Source organism: Apis mellifera, linkage group LG4 (assembly GCF_003254395.2).
Source record: "Apis mellifera strain DH4 linkage group LG4, Amel_HAv3.1, whole genome shotgun sequence".
NCBI classification, from domain to species: Eukaryota; Metazoa; Arthropoda; class Insecta; order Hymenoptera; family Apidae; genus Apis; species Apis mellifera.
In genome coordinates this window covers 3,372,683-3,399,062 of record NC_037641.1, presented here as the reverse complement: position 1 = coordinate 3,399,062, position 26,380 = coordinate 3,372,683, and the positions used below count along the sequence as shown (strand labels likewise).

General features: G+C 31.2%; 1 protein-coding gene across 13 annotated transcripts in view; it reads left to right on the top strand.

Annotated features, from left to right (window-relative positions):
• The window catches only part of LOC413669 (protein lap4), a 46,771-nt gene that overhangs the window by 3,187 nt on the left and 17,204 nt on the right, over positions 1-26,380 (top strand). The window contains exon 1 of one of the 13 annotated variants that reach the window (XM_026440007.1): positions 14,757-14,803. The exons of 11 other annotated variants lie outside the window; for them this stretch is intronic. The gene's annotated coding sequence lies outside the window, so the exon portion shown is untranslated. Of the gene's footprint in view, positions 1-14,756; positions 14,804-24,918; positions 25,009-26,380 lie in introns of those variants that run through there. One more of the 13 variants, XM_026440006.1, reaches the window with a different exon arrangement.

Below are 26,380 nucleotides of genomic sequence, written 5' to 3'. Positions count from 1 at the left end.
GATCTGAATGATTCTTCTTAACAATTATTTTCTTCTTTCTGTAAGAATTCAAATGTAAGAAAATAATATTGAAAGAATATATGAAAAATAATTTTTGATTTGATACAAAATATTTTATATTTTAAATTATATTTGATATATATATATCATCTGATATAAGCCATTAATTTTCAATAATTCATTTCTTCATATTTATTACATCTGAAATTAAATTTTTTATATCATTTCTTTTTACCTTTTCTTATCATATTTTACATAGTATAGAAATATGCTTATCATATTGTCATACATTCCAAATTATATTATTCATAATAAATTAATTTGTTTTTTTTATAATACCATAAAATTTATTTGTAATTCTTAGAAATTTTTTAAACAATATCTATATAATGCAATTTATTCCATGGTATCATGTTAATTTATCGTTATATTGTAAATTTAAGATAAATAAATAAGTAATTAGGCGGTATTTTCTTTTTTTCGCGATAATACTTCAAAAGATGTAATGAAAATTAAATCAGAGATAATTTTTTTGCCTAGTTATTAGTTCCTGATGCGCTTTCATTATCAATAAACGTCACTTTTACATTTTTTTGTATATGTATATATGCGTGATACATATCCGAATAATTAGATTCAAATTTTTGCGAATGTTTACTCATTTATTATCAATTACACGTATATATGTTTTATGAAAATATATGTTTTGGAATAAATTAATGATTGAAAGATTAATTTGTTATAATAAAATGATTATAATACGAACGAATTCTTTTGAAAGATACATTAAACGATTTCTATTATAAACTAATGAAGTCTATTGTTAAAATAGTTTACATAATTGATTAAATTCATTAGACGTTTTGTCTTTTTTTTTTTTTTCAAATTATTTGATTAATCTTATTTCATCTTGATTTCATCTTCAATTTTTTTTAATCGATTTATTATTACATTTAACATATAAAAGATAATATATAGAATATATAAAATTCTATATATTTAATTTCAATTTTTAATTTCAAATGTATGTCCTTCATAGTTTCAATATTAATCAAAATATTCGATTTATTTCATTAATTTGTTTAATTCATTAATCAATTCAAATAATGTACAAGTATTAATAGGAAATGATAGGAACATTTAACGGTATAAATCAAGTCAACAGCATTTTTAACCGAAACGGTTGAATAATGAATAGAAAAAAAAAAAAAAGGAAAAAAGCAGAAAAAATTTTTTTCGAACAATACTGAAGTGTATAATAAGCGACGGCATTGTACACGCTGTAAAATGAATTCTTTTGTTCGCAATGAAAGTCGAGAGTTGGACTTTCAGCCAAATAAAACGTTTCTGCCAGTTTTGCGCCATATTCGATCTTCATGATTCTCAAAAATGAAATTCAAAGCAACTTTGTTGCTCACTTTTCTATTTTAGGCTTTCTTCATTAATCCATTAATTCTTCGTTAACTTCTTTTTGATTGACAACCAATTGAATATTATTCAATTGAACCTTAAAATTGTTTCTTTGTAAAAGGACAGAATATAATTGTCTTTTTTTTTTCGATTTTGGAATTCTTAAAATTCTTATATTATTGATAATAAATTAATCAAATTGTATTATTATCAATACAAAGTATTTTCAATTCCTAAAACATTTGAAAAAAAAGAAAGAAAAAGATTTCTCGAATATACGGAACATAGATAGACAACTAAATAAAAGATATTTATCCAAATTTTCGATAGATATCATATCGATCGATTGTTTATGAATGATTGCTATTATATTAAACGAAAACAAGGGAGTAGACAAATTCTTGGAACTTCCTTTAATTATGATATTAAAATATTTTAATTTTAATCAAAGCATTTGCAAACGCAATATGTTGTTGAGAATTCTTTCAAAATCCAACGATTGACTTTTTATCTTTTTTCCCAGTAATTTATTCAACAAAGAATTTAATCGCTGTTAAAATAGTTGAGAGACCTATTGATCGGAATTGACATTTTCCATTATTAGAAGGATTTGTTCATCGTTCTCGATCGGTCCCTCCTTAGTTGTCGATCGATGGTTGTTCCTCTTCAGGAGGTTCAGGAGGATCGAGGAAATTATCGACTCGAGGAACAATAAAAGAATCGAGCCATACGAGAGCCAATAGGACATTTTTCTATCCCCTTTATTCCCCCCTATATGTTCCTATCCATGTTCTTTATCGAACGAATATTATATGCCTGTCTTTTAAAGGATGCTCTTTTATCGTCAGCCTATGACGAGTATAGATGAAAGATCTGTGTCGGTCAACGACATGTACTATTGCTTTCCATACGAGACCGGAACTGGCGTTCACCGAATATAGGCCATCCCAAGTTATTGTGCCTTCGATGAAGTATAGTTAATTCGATATCGGGTCACACGCTAATTTTCACGAAATGTGTATAAACTGGGTCTCCACCATGAGAAACGATTCATGCGTCGTTCGGTGTGCTAAGTGGGTCGATCTTTTGTGGGATTAGGCGGTTCCAGGATTGCACCGCGTGAGAATTAACACGAACACTGGCTCTGTTTCCTGGGAAAGAAAAGAGGCTTTACGTGGCATGATTTTAACGCCGGGGAAAGAGCCAGGTGTTGAGTTGAAAGGTTTATGCGCCGTGAATATCGTTAGAAATTTGATTTTATTGTTTATTTTTTTTTTTTTAAGACGATTTTAAACGATGGTCATTTTCTAATAACGCTCGTTTTTTTACAATCATTAGTTCTTCTTTATTGTCAAAAGTAATATATTTCAATATTTCAAAAAATATTTCTATTTATAAGATAAGAGATACATGTAAAATTTAGTTACGTAAAATATTAGGGAAAAATTGGAAGTAAAATGTTCTCAATATTATTTCTCATTCAGTATTTTTATAAAGGAACTTGGAAAATTTAATTATCTTTTCGTGATCTTGGTAAATTTATCCTCGAAGAGGTTAACACCGATGAAGAAAAAGAAATTTTAAAATTAATTCTCGAAGATTCTGCTTGCCTCTGGATAAAAGAATTTTATAAAATTTTCAAAGATGTATTTAATAGATCCAATCGTAAATTTAATTTTAAAAATATCTTGCAATATACAAATAACTTCTGAGCAATTTTACGTCAATAGTTAAGTATGTTAAACGTACAGGAACTTAAGTACGCTTCTTTTAAAATCACTTCACCATGTTCTATTTTGTCGATCACATTCTTCCTGAATAGACGGGGCTGCTGAATAGCATCTGAAAGAATAGGGGTAGATGATGAGATCCGGCTGTCTTTTAAACTGATAATATCTTCTGCCTTAAGATTTGATATAAAGCTTAATGATCCTCATGTTGGAGTTATTTTTTTTTTTTTTAATATTATTTCTTTAATATTTTTTCACGTGCTCTCTTAAAATATATGAAAATTTAAAGAAAGTCATTGTCTCGATTTATGTCGTCTGTTTCATACAATGAGTTTGATATTAGGGGCTTCTGAAATATTGGACACCTGAATGAGCGATAAAGCTGTTTGAGAAGCTGATCCTCCAGTTATTTTGAGCTACGTATAGAGCTATCGATTGTACACGATTTGTTGTAGCCTCGGGTTCGGCCCCCTTTATTTTATTTCAATATCGCGTGCCGAGCAATATGATTCTATATTTTCAACAAATAACTAAATAATACGAAAATACACATGGATGACATGTATCGATCATAGAAATATGAATGTATTGATTAAATCATCATCTATGCGCCGTATGGAAATTGGTGGATACTTCTGTGACCGTGTATTATATTTTAATCCTTTAACAAATTTCTTTGCTTGCTTCGATTGTCGAACTTAAGCGAAATTCTTTCTTGAATATATAGCGTATGCACATTTCCTTGTTCGTTCTTCTCGTAATTAAAATGAGAGTAAAAGTTATTTTACTCTCCGTCCATTCAAAAAAACAGTCGAATCGTAAAAAATTAGAATCTTTCACGTTTAAAGAATATCTTTTATTTTATTTTTATTTTCAAGAGATAACGATAGAGTTAGAAAGGAAGAAATTAATAGAATATACGAATTAAAAATTATAATAATTTTTTAATCGAATCTTTCGTTCTTTCTTTCGCGACAATTATAATATGCGAATCATCCGATTTTATCCGAATATTTTCATGTCGAAACTCTGGTCAGACTAGTTTTTGTCATGGCAAAACACGCTGTATTCTTCGAAAAATTATTTCCTGTTCCGTAGATTCTCTCGAAGGGATGTAGCCACGAGAGAATCATGGACGTGCGACGACTCATCATGGCATCGGCTATTTCCTGGTTCCAGTTAGTTTATTGTACCGGTACTGTGCCTCTAATAATGCTCACGATGACAGTGTACCGCAATATGCTTATTAAAAGCATCCGTTTAAAACAAAGCGTCGTCCATTATTAAATAATTCCGATACTCATTATTTAGTCAGAGATTTGTCAGAAAGTAAATTAAAATCTCTTTAGAAATACACTATATTTTAGTAAAATATATTGACTTAAAACAATTTGCACTATTTTTTTATTGTTTAAAAAAAAATTATTTTTTGTAAGAAATTTTCTACTTACGATAATGTATTCAACATATAAAATTTATCGTTCAAAAAATCGTAATTAAAATTTTATTAAAAATTAGTTAAAAATTAAATTGTTTTTTTAGAATATTTATATAGATAAAGAAAAAAATACATTTATCGTAGAGAAAATAAAATACGTATATACGTTCATAATGTGTTATTTAAGAACACTTCTTCTATTTCAATTCTACATTTTGCATTAAATGTGAAAAATTCGATTTATTACACGAAAGCATAAAATTAGGTAAATTTGACTAAAAACCATACTTAAACGGATCGATTGTTCCTCGTTAATGCAATTATCTCAAAATGGAATCTCAGGTTTGAGTCATTTACAATAGTTTGTAACCGCAACATTGTTGATGCTTTTATTAACGTAAAATCGAGCAAGGGCAGATTTTTATATAACTTTAACGAACCCATGCACGCGCGCGAATAAATTTATTTCTATAGATCTATATTTATTTTTGCTTATAAATTACCAAAAGGTTAAGTGATTCTTTTTTTTTTTTTTTTCGAAACTAAGAATAAATTATAATTGCAGATTAATATCGATATTTATTAATAGCTCGTATCTTTCGAAAATTCTATCGATCTTAATCTTTGTTAAAAATTTTGTTTAAATTTAGAAATTATCAAATTATTTATGAACGAAAATGTATTCATGGAATACACGTGTTTATAGAATAGAAAATTTGTTGAGAATAATCAATAAATTTAATAAATTTCCACGAATTTTACGCGAGTGAAGCGGATCTGGTAATTTTAAGTAGAACTGGTCAATTAAAAATTCTTTGTTGCCGAAGCAGAAGCACGTTCACAACGTGACGACACGAATGAACAATAAATTTTCTTCGCACGCGACATTGATGAATGGATACCGTCACGTCTTAGGCTTATATGGGGAAATAAAACTATTAATTACCATGTAAATATCGGTAACTTTTTTCATTCATCGTTAAAGAAAATATTCTCCCCTAATCCGGCCCTCTTTTTCTAGGGGAATTCTTTGATTATTTCTTCTTGATAGTTCGTGCCTTTCAATGCGCTTACATAATAATACAGGATGTTTTCGAAGCTTGGGCTCAAACTTTAAGATCGATTTCTATTAATTGCTGCAACGATATGGTTTCTCTTTAAAGGAACGTTCAACGGTTCGCTGGAGTCTAGGAATTTTTGTCTCGGTCAAAGAATCTTCGAGATAATCAAGATTGGTATCTTTTGATATCGAGCTGTATCGAAAAAGAAATTTATATTTAATTCGTGTATATTTTTTTTTTTGTTTCAAAATATAAGCTTATTTAAAATATCGTTCAAACAGGTTAAGTAATCTTATACTTATTATAAAATTAGTTGGGTAATTCGTTTAGGGTAAACGACCCAAGTTTAAAATTATACGATATGAGATTATAAAGCTATTTATAGAAAAGCCATTTTTAAATGTAATGTGTTGCCAATGAACTTTATATTATCAAATATCTTTTTTTACTTTCGTACCGAGATAAAATATATATTTTTATCGCTCTTACGACCGAACAGCATCTATGCCATTTTCTTTCATCATAATCTTCTCTTACCACGTAACGCTGATCAAAAATCGTACAATTCAAAAATCGTGTAATCCAGAAACTTCAAATTGTATATCAATTCTGTATATCAATTGTATATCAATTGTATAAAAATTAATTTACATTAACAACGTTGATTCTTCATTTTTGATGCCAAGGTGTATCATCTTAAACGAAGGATCGTGATCCAGCAATTCTGTTACCCGATCTTCATTCGTTATTTAATCGCGAAAATCGCGTGGGTTGCCGTTATAGTCGTTCTATACTGTGGAATTAAGCACCCGGAAGAGACGAGCGGATGAACGATTCCGTTGGAAGCTTTGAAAAGAATCGGGGGATTGAAATGTCACGAACCCTCGAATGCTCTTAGCATTCTTGCTGGATCTGTGCTTCCCTTTCTCTCTCTCTCTTTCTCCTTGTATCTCTATTTTTCTCTCCCTCTGTTTCTTTATGAGCGCGCAAACGTGGAAGTAATCGAGTGGTTTGAAACTGGCACAGTAACAAAATAGCCCCAGATTTCTACAATTAAACGTATACGTATAACGTGAAAATCGTTTTGCGCAAGGATTCACTGTGTAATGGTCTATATATCGAGCATCGATCGTTTTGAACTTTGAAAAAAGAAGAGGGATAGAAAATTGAGAAAATTTTTTTATCAAATAATCGCGTAATTGTTAGTTATTCGGACGAATTGTTACGAATATGTTACCTATTATAACAAAGTAAAAATAACATCACTTGTGTGAAACGTGTGTTCGATTCGAGCGTTTTGCGTTTGAATTTTAGTCATTCGTCGAGCCAATATTTATATGATCAAAAAGCGAGGAGAAAGATTTTCTATTTTAATCAGTTTGTGGAAAATAACAAATTATTTTAAATTATTATTCCGTTGAAATTGAAAAAAAATATTTTTAATTATCATTGAAATAGGAAGATATCACTAGAGAAATTTTAGGGATCCCTAAATTTTGAAAGAACATTTTACTTTTATTGTTTAGGATTATTTTAACATTTTTTGATATAAATTTATTATTTTATGAGACACATTCATAACACTACTCATTGTGTAACTTAAACTTACGTACATTTGTCTTCCTGTTCAATATATATTAATTATGAGCGACGTCATTTTGATTTATGGAAATTCTTTGAAAAGTAATACTCTCTTTTCAAGACTATCACTAGATAAAGGCTTATTATTTCTTAAATTTATATATTGATAACTAAATTATCTTAAACAAGAATCTGTAAGTTTATTTTTTTAAACGCAATCTATTAACGCGAAGAGATAAAATTTGATTCGTGGAAAATAATTTTTTCGAGTCAAATTGGCATCCAGAAGGTTGAAGACCTCCGGATAGGATATTTTTCTAACACGGATCAAATATTCGGCCAAATATCCTTCTGTTACTTTCCTCAAAGCATGAGATACCGTTCTTTCTACACAGAATCGAAATCGACACGCGTATATATTCGATAGTATAACTGTTACACCGGCTGCTCGATAAATAAATAAATCCTCAATCCGCTTTCCCCTCTTTTCGCGCGTGCAAGAAGATGAAGAAAATACGGAATACACGCCATTGAAATGTCAAGATCGGAACTCTTTGTGCGATCCCACTGACAAATATCTCATCGCGAAAGTATACGTTGGCCGGTAATTACGCGCGGGATACGCCTAAACATCGTGCCAATTTGAAATGTTGCGCATGCCAAGGCGGAATAGCTCGGCCATTCTTCCACTCCTCGCACGCGTACACCTCTCGTCTAACAATACCGTCAGATAGATCAACGTCGAACGATTTCATAATCGGGCCGGTTTTTCGGCCGGTTTTAAAAGAGGAGCGTTGAACGCGCAGGAAATTTAACGGCGCGGGAAAGTTTGCCGCCCCGGAAGTTGCTGATGAAACTCTCGGGCCATCGAAACTGTGTGGAGGATAGTTGGAGGTTGGATTTTTCGTATCTATCAGATTTTACCTTTTGTCGTGGAATTTTGATAATAATAAAGAAGTGTGTGAAATTGTTCAACTTCTCTATTTTTATTTATATTGCAAATAGGAGTATTGATATAAATTGTGGTGATACAACATTTCTGTGAAATAATTTTTATTGTGATACTTTGTACGAATCTTAAAAAAGAAGAATTTCAAATTTGTTCATCATTTTCATTAAATTTCTTCTTTATTATTTTTTTTAAAGTAACACAATCTCTGTGAATCTTTATCGTGATACGAATAATTTCATTTTACAATGACGTGACGTTTGTAACGTAAAATATGAAGTATAAATTAGTTTCGACTATTAATCGTTCATCATAAATAATAATATCCCCAATATTTATTATCGTAAAAGTATCTCGAGTATTATGAAATATCCCCCGTATGCAAAGTCTATTATCTACTTTATCCACGAGAGGTCATGCTTATCGCCTGACTTTTTCCTAACAAGGAAGAAGCATAAGCTTCTTTCATTGGAGCCCTCGTAACGCGGCTCGGTACTGACCTCTGCTAATTAACCACTGACCTTTATTAAACGAAGGTCACATCTCGTGAAGCACGCGTTGTTGGTTAGTCGCGTGCTCTCCGTCAAATCGTAATGTTTCCCCGGATTTTAATCGATCTTGATCCCCGTTTGCGCTTTTACTACCGTGTTTAACATCAATGAAGAGAAGGAGGAGGAGGGGAGGTATCGATCGGTGTCGGCTCGAGAAGAAATTGAGATACGTTGGGTTCTTGCGTTACGACAGCTTATGTCACGAGCAATTTATATGATGCGATCACTGTCAAAATTTGATATGTGGCATCCTTTCATCGTTTGAGACTTGATTTGTTAACCTTAGACATCGGACTGTCATCGTAAAGATTCTTCTGAAACGAAACGAGGAGATTATTCTATTTGGTTGTAAAAAGTAGTGGGAATTAATTGAAAATTAATCAAGCCAAACTTGATTAAAGATGTTTCTCGCCGATTTTTAACGAGTGTTCTTAAGATGTTTCTAAGGTCTTAGCGCTAAAATTACTTTAGCTTGTAATTTGTGCCCGGATATGCTATAGCTACATTGTGTGCATTTCACTTAGAGAACGTAGGTTCAATTGGTTATATTACACCTCTAATGCAACCATAATAGTGTAGGGCCATATGTATTTGTATTATTAGCCAGGTGCGTTACAATCTACAAATTGGATATATAATCGTTCTATCAAGCTAAAATTAATGATACGTAATATGTGAAAGAATTGAAAAACATTAATTTTTATTAAGAATTTTATTTGTTGTATTTTGTATGTGTGTAGTATTGGACGTAGAAAGAAATTAAAAATGTTAAGTTTTCATAATAAATTCCAGAAATAATTTTACATTGTTTAATATTTTGAAACACTTTGTGTTATACCGTAAAAAAAAAGAAAGAAAGAAAAATTGAAAATATCGTCGATTGTCATGACGATAAATATTCCAGAAACGTTAATAGAGTGTCTTTATCGTTAATGTCTGGCTCGCTGTATGAAACTATTTTTCAGTCGCCTATTATCCTCGAGACGTGCAATAAAGAGATGCATTCACGAGTGTACAGAAATATTTGTCGCGTTTTATCCGCGGAAAAACTCCGCCTCAGGCATTGACGAGCTGAAAAGTCGATACTGTGTTCAGCGAGTCATCGAAATAATTGCGCTAATAACAGTTTTTTTCATTGTTCTTTTTTTTTCCTTTTTGTTTTTTCTTTTCTTTCTTTTTTTTTTTTTTACATTCTTACAATTTTTCCGTACGCCGTGTTTCAAATTCAGTTTAACTCGTTTGTAGAATCAGGATCAAAAAGGGCACGTTGAATTTCATCCTTGAGCAAAATAACCTTCGTTGTTGCGTTGTATTCAGTCCTAGTGATGAACCTCACCACACTGAGGGAAAATGGAATTTCTAGTGAAACTGAATTTTGCTCGTTATCAGCCGAGCATCTTCTCCTGCAATTTTTCAAACTTTTTTCACTAAAAAATTACGTCCAAAGATTCTATTATAAAAAATGATGGATTAAAAATCATAGCGGTCCAAGATAGAATATTTTCAAATAAATTTTCAGGCTAAAAGTTACTTATATTTTTTTCACTTCTTCCAAGCATTATTAATCCCTTTAATTTCAGTAGTAAAGTAATTATAATTTCATCCTTTACTTAAGTTTTCCATTTAAAAAAGTATATTAAGATCTTTTCACGAAATATCATTTTTTTCTTTCTTTTCTTCGCATTATATTCCTTTTATTATATTAACGAAATTATAGGTTACGTACCTTTACCGAGATTTAAATAGATTTTTCACTGAAAGCTCTCTCTCTCTCCTGTAACGTGTTCAATGGAAGAAAACTAAGATGAAAAGGTACGGGCAACAACATCCCGAACGAGACTTTTATTCCCTTTCAATTGGTATTAATAGCGGGGGTGCGATTTTATTGAAATTTATCGTCACCTTTGCGGAAGGTCAGTGCTCAGTAAAAGGCGTTATCTCGAACGCCTCCGTGGTTCGAAAGGGTTCTAAAATCGTACACGTACACACCATTTTCTCCCTATAATTTTTATCTTCCACGAAATCTATTTCGAATCGTAATAAAAAATCAAGGATGGAACGATCGTGAAATTCATTCACGTAACCGTGCGAGCGATGAATCACATTAATAATTTCTACTCGGCGACTTTATAAATGAGGGGGGAGGGATTCCGTGTATCGTTGATATATGCGACATGTGTACATCTCACGAGATTCCAAGTTAAAAGGGTCCACGCACGATTAATAATATCAACAACGATATTGTTAAAAAATATAATAACGTTGACAAGTTTCAAAAAGATATTTTCAATAAGAAGTTCCTTAAGTTTTGGATTAGATTATTGATTTCCAATTCGTGAATCGCGATTTACAATAATATTTTATTTTATTTACTTTTCATGTATTAATCACACTGTTTATTAGTTATTCCGTGGCAAGAAAACAATGTTCTTTAATTTGAAAAAGCTTTTTTTTTATCTCTTCAGGCAGAAAGATATTATTTGAATATTAAAAAAAGGGAGATCTTAAAAAAAATTTTAAAAATATTGTGCTAAATTGTACGTGGAAGACGTATACAATTAGTGTGCTATTTCGTGTCACATCTAGACATCTTCTTAAGACTATGTGACAGCGTTATAAGCAAGTAGTAAATAATTTTACAGGCGTACACGTGAAATGCGACGTTAATTCACACGTATGCACGCGCACATACGCCTCTGTATAACGTATAAGCGTGTGTCACGGTTTAAGTATGTTGAGTAATCCTACGTTTTCTCTCTCTCTCGCGCAGGATATGATAAATTAATGGGGGGGAAAAAAAAATATATATATATATAGTTCGAAGTGTCGTGTAGTTTTTTTTACAAGCTCGTATATAATAAAATTCGAGATTAATTCTTTCCGTTCCGTATGAACGAGTTTACACTCGTTAAAGAAAATTCAAATTTTTCACGATCTACAATACATACACTAATAATTAGAAATTCTATCGCTTACAGTTCTATAAATATTTTCTTTGACCGAATGTGTGTCATAGTTTCGAAGCAGTTGTCGATTCTGAAGAATTGAAATTTTCTTTCTTTGTTAAGTAGAAAATTAAATGTATATTTATAATTGAATAGGTTTATTTTATTAGCGGCTATATTGTTTCTGATGTAATTTTACTTGTATGATAATAATGTGAGAAAATTAGCCGATGAAAGTTAGTTTTTCTCTAAAAAGTAATAATCCATTTTATGTGTACACAGAAATAAATTAGACTTTTTTTTTGTTTTCTTCTTCTTCTTCTTCTTCTTTTTTAAATTCTTTATTTTCGCGTAGTAAATTACACTCTATGTGATAATCAGTTGCCATTATCATTTAATTATTCATAGGTATCGTGTGTGCGGTATTATAATGAAGAATATTAACAATTTAGAGACATGTATATAATATGATTTATAGATTATAAAAATGCGATAATTTCGACAAAAAAAAGCTAACAATTCGAATAACTTTCTTCAAGATATATATATTCAATTTCTTTGAAATTCTATAAAATTATTCTATAAAACTCAAATCTTGCAACTTTTTTTTTATTGTAGTATTAAAAAAAAAATAAAATTTAATATAAAATCTGAAGAAGAAATTTCAATTTAAATATTATATATCGATAATAATATCGATGTTGTTATATAATGTGATAAATAATGTAATAAAGGGCTAGTAGAATTTACTCCAATTTGTTATCAAGAAATCAAAGTAAAATAGAAATAACAATGACGAGATAGAAATAACAAGAAACAAACTATTATCATCTATCATTTTATCATTTTATCTCTGCTCTCAAGAATTTTTTAAAATAATTACCGCATTCCATAAATTATTATAAATATACATCAAAGAAATTAGAAATTTCAATCACACTTTATTTTACAATTATTTGAGATTTCTCATATTTGATCAACATTATTTTCGATTCGATTCTTTTTTTTTTTTTTTTTTGCCCCTCCCATCTCTTTTATCGATCACTTTTCTTCCTTTTCTCTTTATCTTTCTTTTTTTCTTCATCGTGTACACACGACGACAATTTTTCAAGTAAAATTCAAGGTAAAGGGATGAAAGATAATGAAGACGGGGGAAGAGGGAGCGGCGATGCGGTGGAAGATTAATGCAGAGGCCGCGAATCACCGATCGAATTATTTCCTTTTTGCGCGCGAGCGGCGGTGTGTCGCGTTTCGTAAGGATTTATGAAATATATCGGGTGTCTGCTAAAAATAGACATGAGATCGCGAGAAATTAATGCAATATTTCGTCGGACGAAACTTCGTTTTGAACGCATCAATGTTGAATATTCATCGTGTGTATTTTACTCGCTTGGAAAGAATTGGGTAACCAAAAAAAGTCGTTTCGATCGTTTCTTTTATGGATGGAGAAGTATACGATGAAATAAATAAATCGTTTATAAAACTTGCCAACCTGGCAAAGATTGCAAATGATTGTTAGAGTTAAAATTGGATGGATTATACTTAGAATTATAAATTTCTGCGCGTATTTATTCTACTTCTCAATTCACAATGAATTCGAGAAGTATATCTTAGAGTATTCGTACACTTGTATTAAAATATTTAATACAAAACTTTATTCGATATTTTCTAAGATTCTGAAGAAATTAAAAAAAAGCATGTTTCTAACAATGTGAAATATTTTTTGAACGATTTTATATCTAATCTATCATAATTTTTCAAATTTAAAGCTTTCCCTTAAAAACGATTACGAGAAATTTTATTTTCTACTTACCTCTTCAGAATTAACTGTACATAACGACAAAACGATGTAAACCGTATTCTATTCGTCCACTGACTTCCTTCTCATGGTTATACATTCGAATTCAATTTGTGTAATAAATTGCATTCCTATGATAATCGATATCATAAATTCTCCTTTCCCTAGACGCGTTCTTCCGGTGCACGTGGCACCGTATTAATTCCTATTCTATCGGTTTTGTACGATGCACCTGCACCGAAATCATTTTCGTTTCGATCCATATGATCGATATAAGACCGTTACGTGACACTTATTTAAAAAGATAATGATCCCTCGATACAATGATAACTGATGTTCCATGAGTATTGTCCATGATATAGCTTAAGATAAAATTTTTTTTTTAAAACTATCTTTTTAAAACTTATATAGATTTAATAAAATGGTGGCTAATTTTAAGATTACTTTCTACCACCAGATTTTACCTGATTTATAATTGATCCAATGCATCTCGATATAGAAATGAGAATAAAAGACACTTTTTTTATTCGTTCAATTATAAAGTAAGTTTCTATTTAATCGGTTCTCTTTTTACCATGATTCTCTTTTTAAGAATAATCGAAACTTAAAGTAATAAGGCTCATTAACATCTTCTCGATTTATTTAAGAAATTTTTGAATAATGAAAATATTGGTCATGAAAATATCAAGAATATATTCGATGCAATTTATATAATAAAAAATTGTATGCCAGTGAAGAGATAATGATTCGAAATCTATTTTTAAGGATAATATTTATCGTTTTACGATACAGTCATGATAAGTGTATTAATAAATACGCTTAGATATAACAAAATCTATTTTTAACGTGTATTTAACACTTTACCCATTTCATATTTATGCTTATGCTAGTTTAAAAATAAACCATACTGAAACGTGTAATGAAAGATATTTTTATGACCAATTATATATTCATATATGTGTAAATTATGAGATTACAATATATATATATATATATTTATATTTATATTAATATAACATTGTAGCACGAATAATTAATCAGATAGAAATTATTACACATTACATATTACTCGCAATATAATTATTACACAGCTCGGTTACGTCGAGATTACGGTTCGACTACTTGAAGATTCTACGCACGTATCATCGAGACGCGTTATTTTATCAACGGCGTGACAAGACGGAGGAAAAATACGCAAGAGTAGAGAGAAAGAAACGAGGAAAGTGTTAGTCAGCCAAATGAGTCACACGAGGAATGTTAATACGTTTACATTTCGCGCCGGGCTATCATCGATTTCGATCCGGGGCACAGGTTCGAGTTCCTGGAATTTTTGTTTACAGGTATATTTCGATTGTACAGATATACGTATACTTTGAGAATTTTTTTACCTTGGAGAATACACGCAAAAAAAAAAAAAAAAAGAAAAATGCATCGAAAGAATACAAATATTTTGATTGCAACAAAATTTTATTTTAAATAAAATTATATCTAGAAATTTTATGATATTATCCAAAGTATTTCTATAATTTAAATCCATTAAGATTATTCGAAGCTTGCATATTTAAAGTATTTCTGATTTTATAATCTAAAAATTGGAATTTGTGAGTTCAATCGTTTATTACTTATTTCCTAATCGAAGCTTAAAGTCCAAATATTCAAAAATTCCAGTTACATAACGTCATCGGATCCTATTAGAATCGAGTCAGGGAATCTCAGACAAGTTGCTAATCATTTCCTAAATCAGGTTGAGGTCTAATTCAATCGATAATTGGAGAACTCCCTTTCAATTCTTGAATATAATCATTTATATACGTTGAATTTTGTAAAAGAACATTAAAACATTTTCATCTAAAATGTATCCTTTAAATACAAATCAACAGATCCATAAATTAAAAAGTGAAATAATATCGTATCAAAATCGTATACGTATTTTTAAAATATATATATATTATCGAAGAACATTTATCCGTTCTTCCTATTAATCGCAAAATGCATTGATAAACGTGTGTTGCAACACACGAACGATTTCGTATGCTCGAAGGAAAAATTTAATACCACAAAAAAATTCCTTTGAACGTTCATCGTAAAATTCACTCGTTATGCAGAAAGAAAAAAAAAAGAAGAAGAGCAAAAAGAGGATATACCTCGTGCACACCACATATATATGTATATATATATGTATACGTGCTTACGTGATTAAAAAGCAATCTTCGCCCTCTATATAAAAAGTATTTTCTTACGTAAAAGTATTAAACTTCACCATTAAATTCCTCCATATTATCCGGGACAATTTATACGATTATTCCCACGGGAAATCTCTTCGCCAGAAAAGGGAGAACCCCCCCACCAGATTATACCTGTGGTCTGTGCTCAAACCTCTATATATACATCCTCCATTTTCTCCGTCCCTCTCCCTCGTGTGGTTTTCAAGAAACAGTTATATATTATAAGAGAGGAGAAGAAAAGAATGAAAGAAGCGTGGTGGTGCTTTCGGCTTGGAAAATGAGCGTGCAAGCGGGCTTGTCTCACGATGGTCAACGTATCAACGCCAAGTGTGCACCTATCGGTGTGCATACCAAGTCGTTGATGGAAACTCAATAAGGCGCCACAATCAGGTTACGCGAAACGCGTACATACATTGGCTTCCCGGACGTTTTCAGTTATAGAAACGTGTCGGGACTTACGGCTACGTCATGCAACCTCGTTCCGTTTCGTCTTTCTAAGTACTATAAAAATGTGACATTTTTTTTTTTTTTTTTTATTGGAAAAAACATGTTTCCAAAAAATTTGCAATATCGCGTCTTCTGTCGCATGCGTCGATCAACAATTTGCAAATGAGATTGATGCTTGGCTATTATTATTATTATTCTTAATATCAGTGTTCTAAATTTAAGATTTAATCATCCTCACTCGATTTATGAAATTGGTAAGAATGATATGATAATGAGTAATTAATTACTTCTTTGTAAGTTTTATATAATAAACGTATAATATATTTTCGAATTTATGATTTTACACGTTTAAAAATTTTGTAGTATCTTTTTTATTTTTTTCTTTAAAAATCTGGTTTTGAAGATTATTTTTACCTCTTCTTTTTTATCGTAAACAAATTTCACATTTGTAAAAATTAATCTGCGTTAAAAGGATTAAATTGATATCTTTCTTTGAAATGAAACTTTCAAAAGTCACTGCACAATAGGGAATCGCGTGATATTTTTTTTTTCCTGCAATCCTTGTAGTAATACCATTCCATTCGGATTCAGTGGCAAAGATACATTTTTTTTTTTTTTGAAATCCATATCAAGAAGTGAATACGAAAAGCCATTTGAGAGGATCGCTATTCTTTTTTTTTTTTTTAAGCCAGAGCGCGTGAAAATTTTTCGATGCAAGAGTCGAAACCTTTTCTCCCTTTCTTTCTTTCTTTTTTTTTTTTCCTCTCTCTCATGGCATAGGGGCACATATTTTATCGAAATCTCGCCCCAGTTCGTGCGTTTTGTTTCAACCGTGATACAAGCACAAGGGGATGGCGAAAGAATGGTCAATGATATTTGCACGCGTGTGCATATGCGCGGGCAGCATTTCTGTGCATTGAATAAAAACGATTCGCAATATCTGGGCCAATGATTGATATTTCTACGTCGCTTTTGAGACGGTGGTGTACGGGAACGAGGAGCGAGAGGAAGAGAGAAGGAAGGAGGAGGAGGCGGAGGAGGAGAGGGAGGAGAAGGAACAAAAGTGTCCCACTTTTCGTGGCACCCTAGAGTGTTCGTACTTTCGATCGAACCGCTTTGTTCAACTTTAAGATATCCAAAGAGTCACGTATCTATCCACTAACGTGGAAAAATAAGCGAAAATAAACGAGAAAATAAAGAGCGATTGCATCTCGTGGATATCCATACAAGATTATGAAATTTGAGATTTTCCATCCTGTTTAATTGATGACCGAGTGGTAATCCAAGGGATGTGAAAAATGCGTAGAATTAAGATATACATATATATGTATATATACATAAATAACGATTAATCGTGAGTCGTTATACGCAATACAAGGGGAGTTAACGTAATTGGTACTATTAACATTGTCGTTATTCACGTAATGAGTAGTATAATTGAGAGTGAAGTAATTCTACGCAGAAAAAAATGAGTTAAAAATGGGCAATAAAAATTCGTAAATACGTTTTTCCAGAGAATTTTAAAATGCAATATAGATATATAATCTATGTGTTTTTTAATCGTTTTGAAAGTTTCAAATGACGATTCGTATTTGTCGAGATCGATAAGATTCTATTGTTCTTTCATTATTCATTCTCCGTATAATGGAAGTTTAAGTTAGTCGTAGTTAATTTCACGCTCGCTAAATATATAAAGAAATATATCGCGAAATTTTATTATTGAACGTTCCGTAGAAATAATATACGAAATTGTATCATTCATCTTTCTTTTCTCTAGAATTTAAAACCCTGCACGTGTTATATATATAAAATTCAATAAATTAATTAACGTTAGCGCGTTTACGAGACGACCGGACGATTAAGGGAACAAGTGAAGTTTCCGTGCCTGTTTTAGAACATTTACGAACTTGTTATAAATTGTACGCGCAACTTTCTCGCTCGCACTTAGCGTACACTTCGCGGTCGACCTCATTAATGGCTAACAAGTTATTCGCGAGGACGAGTTTGAGGAACAATCGAGTGGAAACTGACAACTGGATACGCGTGTCCCGTGTCGAGGGTATTCGCAGAATATCATCGCTCTAAATTTAGGTGTTCGTGAAACCGTGCGATTTAATTAAAATGGTAGTCGCGCAATTTTCACACGTTTCGTGGATGGAAAGAAGAAAGAAAAAAAAAAGAAGAAAGAAAGAAATAAATAGACAAAGAGGGAAGGGAAAAAATTTAATTTTCAAGGGTTCGGTTCCATTCATTGAGCAAATATCGATTTTTAAAATATTCAAGAACGAGATAACGGTTAATTCTCGTGAATACTCATTGAATATTTATAAGCAATTGTTGCTCGCTTGATTGATAATAATAATGTTACGAAATCTGTCTATATCACGTGTACATTTTTTTTTTTTTTTAATAATTTCCTTTACGAGAAGAAATTTCTTTCGAAATTTATAAAAATAATTCCGAATAACGAAATTAAAAAAGTTTGTCCATCGTTCGTCCCAAGTTATCCCACGTTGAATTTCATGTTTTCCATTTCATAGAGATATAACGCACATAAGTTTTTATCGCGACTTCACGGATATTTGGAATTATCGTAAAATTATACGAAACTCATGGTAGAAAAGCAATGGAAGTAGTAACGTAGCTCGTGGAATAGTGAGAAATGGTGGAAAGGTTGATACGATAAAACCGGCTTACACAAAGTTCGTATGATATTGCACGTTATGATATCTTATATAATTGTTGGATTAGAGTTGAACCAAGTTTCAAAACCAAGAGTATCGTGGATGAATCGTAAGATTGTTCTTCCCCCCGTTTTCTAAAAACAAACGATTTTATTTAAATTCGGAATTTTGCCAAACATCAGCGTTTCAATCGGGTTGTGTACGAATCCGCAAGACGAATCCGCGCTGCTCGTGAATCGCTCTATTCATTCTTCTTCTGCTTCCCTCAAACTTGAACGTGGGAGGATAAATTTTGCGTTATATCCGCGCATAATTCAACGAAAGTTGGACAAGAATGTCGGACAAGTTTGATAGTTGCAGTGATTAGTTTTCGTGCGCCGGGATTGATGTGAAAATTACTCTTCCCGTGAAAGCGGCGCTGTCATTGATTAATTATATTGCATCATTGTGCTTTTGATGTTATCGCGCGTATTTATTCAATGGTAATGCGAGATGAGTTTCGCGGTTTTCACTTGTTTCAATTAATGCGATACGCTCTAGTAAGACGATTCATCGCGGGGGGAAAAAAAAGGCAAGAGAAAGTAATAATTAAATTATACGAGAAATTGAATTAATCCCGTTCCAATTAATTTCATTCATAATTCTAATTAAGTGTTAAAAAATCGATTCGGTTTTTACATACGAAAATAAAATAATATTTCATCTGATATATAATATTCAACTTTGATAATTTAATTTTTATTTTAATTTTAAAAACTATTATCAAAGTTAATTTTGTTTCACAGAGATGTAGAAAATATATATCAGTGACAAAAGTAAATGTTAGTTGATGTTCGTTTCAAAATTAAAAAAAAAACTGGATTAACTTTTTGTTGATATCTTTGACTTTTCATCTTTATTGCAAAAAAGTTTAACTTTTTAGAAAAGCAGAACTTTTTCAGATCTTTTTCAAAATAATAAAAAATCAGGGAATGAAAGATCCATTATGAAATCATGAAAAGAAGAATTACATTGTTGGAATATATTATGATAAAAATGTTATTATACTTACTTTGAATAAATAAGGAAATATAATGATAACTCGTTTAAAATAATGAAAAATAACCAATCTTCAACAAATATTTCAAAGTATAATTAAATTTATTCCACTATATTGCCTTAGGATGCGATTAATTCATGGAATTAAAAATATCAAGTCCTTAAAAATATCTTTTAAGAAGAGATTATAAAAGCAACATGTAATACAACTAAAGTAACATTTTTTTTTTTTATTATTATTAACAACTTCCATTAAGTTTTCAGCATTAATTGAAACATTTCATTTTAATGAAAACTGTTCTTCAGCCCCGGGGAAATTCCGTTTATATTTCGTTTGAACGTAACATTTCCTTTTATTATTCATCTCTTCTTCCCAACTCGTGCAAAATTCAACCAGTGTTCCAGAGTATGACGTTATAGCATTTTTCTTTTCTCATTTTTTAACCATTGGATCCTCTTTTATATTTCTTCTACGGAAGACATATAAAAAGAGACACAACTTGGTACACAAACGTACCTTGGAACACCGACCAGATATCGTGAAAACTTATTGCGTGATCATGGAAAAGATAAACCGCGACCGCAACAGGTTCGAATTCAGAAAACTTGCCCCTTGATTAAGCCACCCACGCACGTGCGTGTGAACAACACGAGTGCTTGTGTACAGGTTGTCGTCGCATGGTCTAATTTCTGCCTGCCATCCTTCGAACGATCGATTTTCCTTTTCTTCTTCTCTAGTTAATCCCCTCTCCGATTATGGAATTAAACATCAATGGCTAACCTAAAAATGGAAAAAAAATATTTTAGGATAATTTTGTCCAACTTTTCAATCGTTATATTATATATGATTGCGTGAAACTTTCGACTAATTGCTTATTGTTACATCTTCTACGAATATAATTTGTTTTTAATGTACTTCGTTTTTGTTCGTAGCAATTTCCTTTAATAATCTATATTAAAGGATATAGTATGAAGTATGAAAATATGATTAAATGGATTACATGTATATGTACATGCGTAAGATATGATAGAATAATCCCTTTTATCTGTTATTTCTACGCATGTGCATGCACTCATGATCTATTTCTGGACATTATTCTCATAGACGTCTACACTTATAATATAAAGTATTGAAGAAAAATATTTAATTAAATATTTTATACATTGTAATATATAGGGACTAGAAATAAGAAAAATTATTAAGAAAGATCTATCAAAAATAATATTGATTATTGAAAAAAAAATAATATAAAAAAAAGAGTCGAGTATTTAAAATTTTTAATTCGTGATAAAAGGTAGAGTTCGCGTAAAATATCGTTGATTTTTAGCATAATGAGCAATATTAATTATTCTTAATTATTAGCGATTAAAGTGTTATAACGCTATTGCAAAATTACGTATATTTTTCTACGCCGTTGATTTTCATTTACACGCAATTTTTATTTGTTTTCTTAGAAATAATCGCCATTGCAAACTCTCTCTGTATTATTCATTTCGTAACGAGAAAGTCGAGGCTCTGAACATTACATTCCTTTTATCTCTGGCGAATCATTTCGTCGAACACGATTTTAATTCTTCGATTTTTCAGATAAAACGGATGCTTTTTATTGGAAAATTGGATTCCAAATCTTTTTTTACAACGATTTCGTATTATTCCGAGGAAAAGATGAAAATGTAAATTTTAAAAACGTTTAAAGACTTTATTAAAAGATTTTATTTTTAAAACGATAAATAAAAATTGCTTTACATATTGTTGAAATATTTTGAATAAATATTTCAAAGATATGGAATACAAAAATTCCTGAAGGAAAGAATCTTGATTAGATGAATATTAAAATTTCCGCCGAGTGATCATCTTTTTAATAATACGGAATAGTGGAATCCTAAGTAATAAGATAAGAAAAATGTTTTTTAACAAATTATTGGAAAAAACACGATGCGTAACCGTATATTTTCCTCGTATTAATCTTTGCAGGCAGGATACGCTATATATATATATATATTAAAACACGTTTCCAGATTCCGATAATGGATCTGGAATAGTTAGTACTGGTTGACAGTGAAAACTCGTTGCGTGCAAGAAATATAAGTTTATAGCAACAGGTTCGGGTTCAGGAAACCCACCCCATTAATGAAAGGCGTTGCACTCGCGTGTAGGTGCAACGCACGAAGAAGATACGACTGATTGGAATCCAACCAGTCGAAGAATTTTTCCCTTTCTTTCTTTCTCTCTTTTTTTTTTTCTCTCCACGAGCATCGGATGCGATTTTTCCTTCCACGAGACAACTTTATTTTTACGATAAAATGAAATGTAAACGAGCGAGTAAAGGAAATACGCGCAAAACGCAAGAGAAAATAATGTTCTTCATGATGCACGATCGATAATTTCAATATGTAATTGATATTACCTTTTGATACGATAATATTTTTAGGCATTGCACCTTTACGAAACGCATTCGTTCGTTTCATTTCCATATTTGTAGATTTTCCAACGAGGCAAAACTCGTGGACTTCGTGTTACGAAACGTGTATAATGAACTTATCGGATCAATTGATCGTGATTAGAATGTAATATTTTACGATAAAACTGTACTTTGGATCATTATATACGTTGGGGTTATCATTTTCTTTCAGAAGAGTTCAATCTTTCCTTCCTCTTCTTTTTTTTATTTTTTATTACTTTAATAAGTTAACCGATAAAATAAGATCTTCATCTTTTTCTAAGAAAAGATCCATCGCGATGAGTTTCATTCGCTCCTCGGAAAAATTATATCATTTATGAGATTTAATTAAAAAGAAAAAAAAAGGATATCTTTTATCATTCTCCATCTACGAGAAAATGTCTTTAACCTTCGAAAGAGAAAAATGGGAGATGAATCACCCCTTGGTAAAGGAAAAATTCTAGCTCACGAACTTTTCATCGAGTTCATCGCGCGTTCACGTGTTGCATATTATTACATAAGAATGTAGACCACGTATGTATGCAACGCAAAGCAATCTGTTATCCTTGTTACCCTTTCTTTCTTTCTTCTTTTTTTTTCACAGCTTTCCTTTTCTCCCCTCCCCTCTCCCCTTCAAGAGACAATTTATAAAGGCTTTCGATCGTTCGCTATTAAACGATATAAAGTGGAAACTTATCGAAGATAGGAAAAAAAAAAAGGAGGACAAAAAACAAGATAAACATTACGCGAAATTTAATATTAATAAATGCTGAATACGAGATTCATATTCGATCGATCGATAGAGTGGAAGGAGAATAAGATTTTTTTTTTCTTTTTTGCCTCTCGACGATCAATTCCTTCACGTGTATTACGTGATATTACGTAAGGACAAAAAAAAAAAAGTCTACATGCACTGTGTAATCTTTTACCCTTACCGCGATATTACCCCCTGTCTCCTGTTGCATATCCACAGCAGTGAAACCACAGAAGTGAATATCTCTTGCGATTTATGCGGCATAAAATTACACGTCACGAAAGCTTCGGCTTTAAAGGCTATTTACCCGATTGCATTTTCTTTTTTCCTTTAGCCGAGACTGAACTCGTAGACTCTTGACAAGCGTAAATAAGCGTGTTGCCGCCGTGTTGGACGCATAGACGTTTTTTTTTTTATTATAGATAAAAATTTTGATAACGATGAAAACCAACTGATTCTAAAAATATGAAAAATGTATTATTGGATAAATTATAATTAACTTTCACGGAGGAGGGATTTATTTTTGCATCATTCTTTTTCCTTGATTACGTTACATTACTTTGTATCAAAAAAAAAAAAAAAAAAAGGGCGGTGAAAAGAGTAGCGAGAAACGATATTGATACGATGTTGGGCGAAGAAACGTGAATTTGTAAATTCTCGCGTCTGCGAACAGTGAATTCTATTTATTCAAACTTAATGCGTGTTCACATGTCAGGTGGCGGCTAGTCCCTCCCCCCCTCCCCCCTACTCCAGTGTATTTTACACGGCCTTACGCCACCTCCTCTTCTTTCAAGGTAAATTGCAAAGGCCGAGGGTGGATGTTTCATGCTATTTATAATGTTTACAGTGGCCGACTCGTTCAGAAGAGAGAGGAGGCTATTTTGTGTTATTTACCGGTTGCTTAATTACAGGTTACCGGCAATCGCCCATAGGCGTGGTGGTAATCGACTGAATCGTGGTGAACTACTAAAAATCGACCGATTCGATGGAAAAAAAGAACAGGGTGTAACCATCCAGGATAGGGAATTATTGCAAGGGCGCGGTAGGAAACGATTTTGTAATAAATGCGCGTAATTTTTCCGCAAACATTCTCATTGTTTCGACGAGAGGAAGCGGTGTATTCATTGTCGGTATCGGATCGTTAATCGTGTTGCAACGCATTTCGTCGTCGTAGTCGTAATTTTTCGACGTTTAAAAAAAAAAAAAAGAGCATTGGAAATTCCTGAAAACAGAAAATTACAATTGCTCGATTCATTTAATTTTGCGTAATATATATATATATTTTTGTCATCGAGAATTTCTAATCTCGACCTCGACATATTTCAAATCAATCTATCACGCGCATGTAAATGTAACTTTAAAAAACTGCCATAGCTCGTCATTGAACGTACGATATTGCGCGTGATAATCGTCGTTAGTCGTCGTGGAAATCGAAATTTCTCACGGACTGGTATATGATGCATAAAAAAAAAAAAAAAAAGCATTCACGCACAACATACGCGTGTACAAGTAATAATACTATATATATATATATGGTATAGCGGTAATCGTATCACTCGATCAGAAAGATATTTTAACCACAAAACCATAAGATAGCGTATCGTTTCTTCGTTGCATAGTGTGTAGCCAGACAGAAAGTTATCGATCGATCACTATGTGGCGGGCCACCACATATTCGATACCGTTCAAATTCCAGCCAAGCATATTACGAGCTTGTCTCTTTTGTGCATCCATTCCTCGCTATAAAAGTCCTCAGACATATACCTTTGTTCACCGATCATTAACATCCTTTTGGGAACAAAGAGATCCGATGAACGAGAAGGGGTCTGGTCTCTTCCGTCTGGCGGAATCACGGTTAGTTTGTAATTGTTCCACGTCGCTGTCGTTACGTTCACCCACGCGCACGTACATGCATTTGTGACACAGTGTACGTATCATGCATCCGTCACGAAACACGTGCGTATTACTTTTTCGACTTTATCGACCGAAAAAGTTCTTCGTATACAGTTACGTAATATTTGTTGATACTCGACGAGTTATTAATACTACTATAAAAGGAATAAAGTAAAACAAAAAAAAATTAACTCGGATATTGAATGTTTGATAGCATAAAACAGTTATGGTAACGATTTGAGATTGCGAACCACTGTGTTAAAAGTAACTAGCGGTTTTTCAAGGTTCGATTTGCTCGTAAAGCCTATCGGTTCGTTTGCTATGCGATACACGATTCTCTATTCCTCTTCCCCTTTTCCTCTGTGTTTCATCTTTTGACTCGAGAATGCATAATCGCGCTATGATTCATAATACATTTAAAAACGTACATGCAATCATAATTTAATTTTATTGTATTAACAGTTATAACAAGAAGGAATGAAATCAAGTATATATATATATATATATATATATATATATATATATATATATACTTTAATAAAAATCTACACATTTTAAAAGAAAAGTTGTTTGTTCAATCAAAATATCTAAATATATCTAGATATATAACCTTGTTCTTAATGTTCAATAACTTTTTTTGTACAATTATTTTTCATATCATATATTTATGCGTATAGTTGTATGTTATTTAAAAAAAAATAATATGTATTGAAATTAAGAATTATTTTATTTATGATATTATAAATAACGAAGAATTTTTACATTCACTTTAATTCATGAAATTCTAAAGTATTATAGAGAATAACAGGAGGAATGCATGTGCAATATATTATTTCAGCTACAACGCAGCATCCTGCATTCTTATGCAATAGCTAGTTCATCAGTGAATCGTGCTTATTTTTCATAAAAGAATTTATTATTATACTATTAATCGGTTTTCTGTGAATTAATTAGATGATATCATTAAATGATATAATTATACAATTGCAATGTTGATTAACTTTTTATTTATTAAATAATCTCAACGATTCAAAGTTTTTTACGAATTTTTAAAGGTTCAAGTATTGAAGAAGTATAACTTTTCAATACTATTAAATACTGTCTACATGCATTTTATAAAAATTAGAATATTAAATAATTTAGAATTTTATATCTTATGAAATTTAAATATATTAAATTAAAAATAATTTAAGAAAATTAAATTTTAACCATGTGTTCTCAAGATAATAAGAATTTTTTTTATTAAGAATTTCTAACGATTAATTTACCTTTCAATTTTTTGCAATTTTATTCGTGTGATTGAAAACAATAGCTGAAAAATTAAGTATACTTACAATTATAAGTGATTGATGAATGGGATGACTGATTGGGATGAATTATTCAAAGTTAGAGCAAACGAAAAACGATTAAATCTATTAAGAATTAATTTCATTAA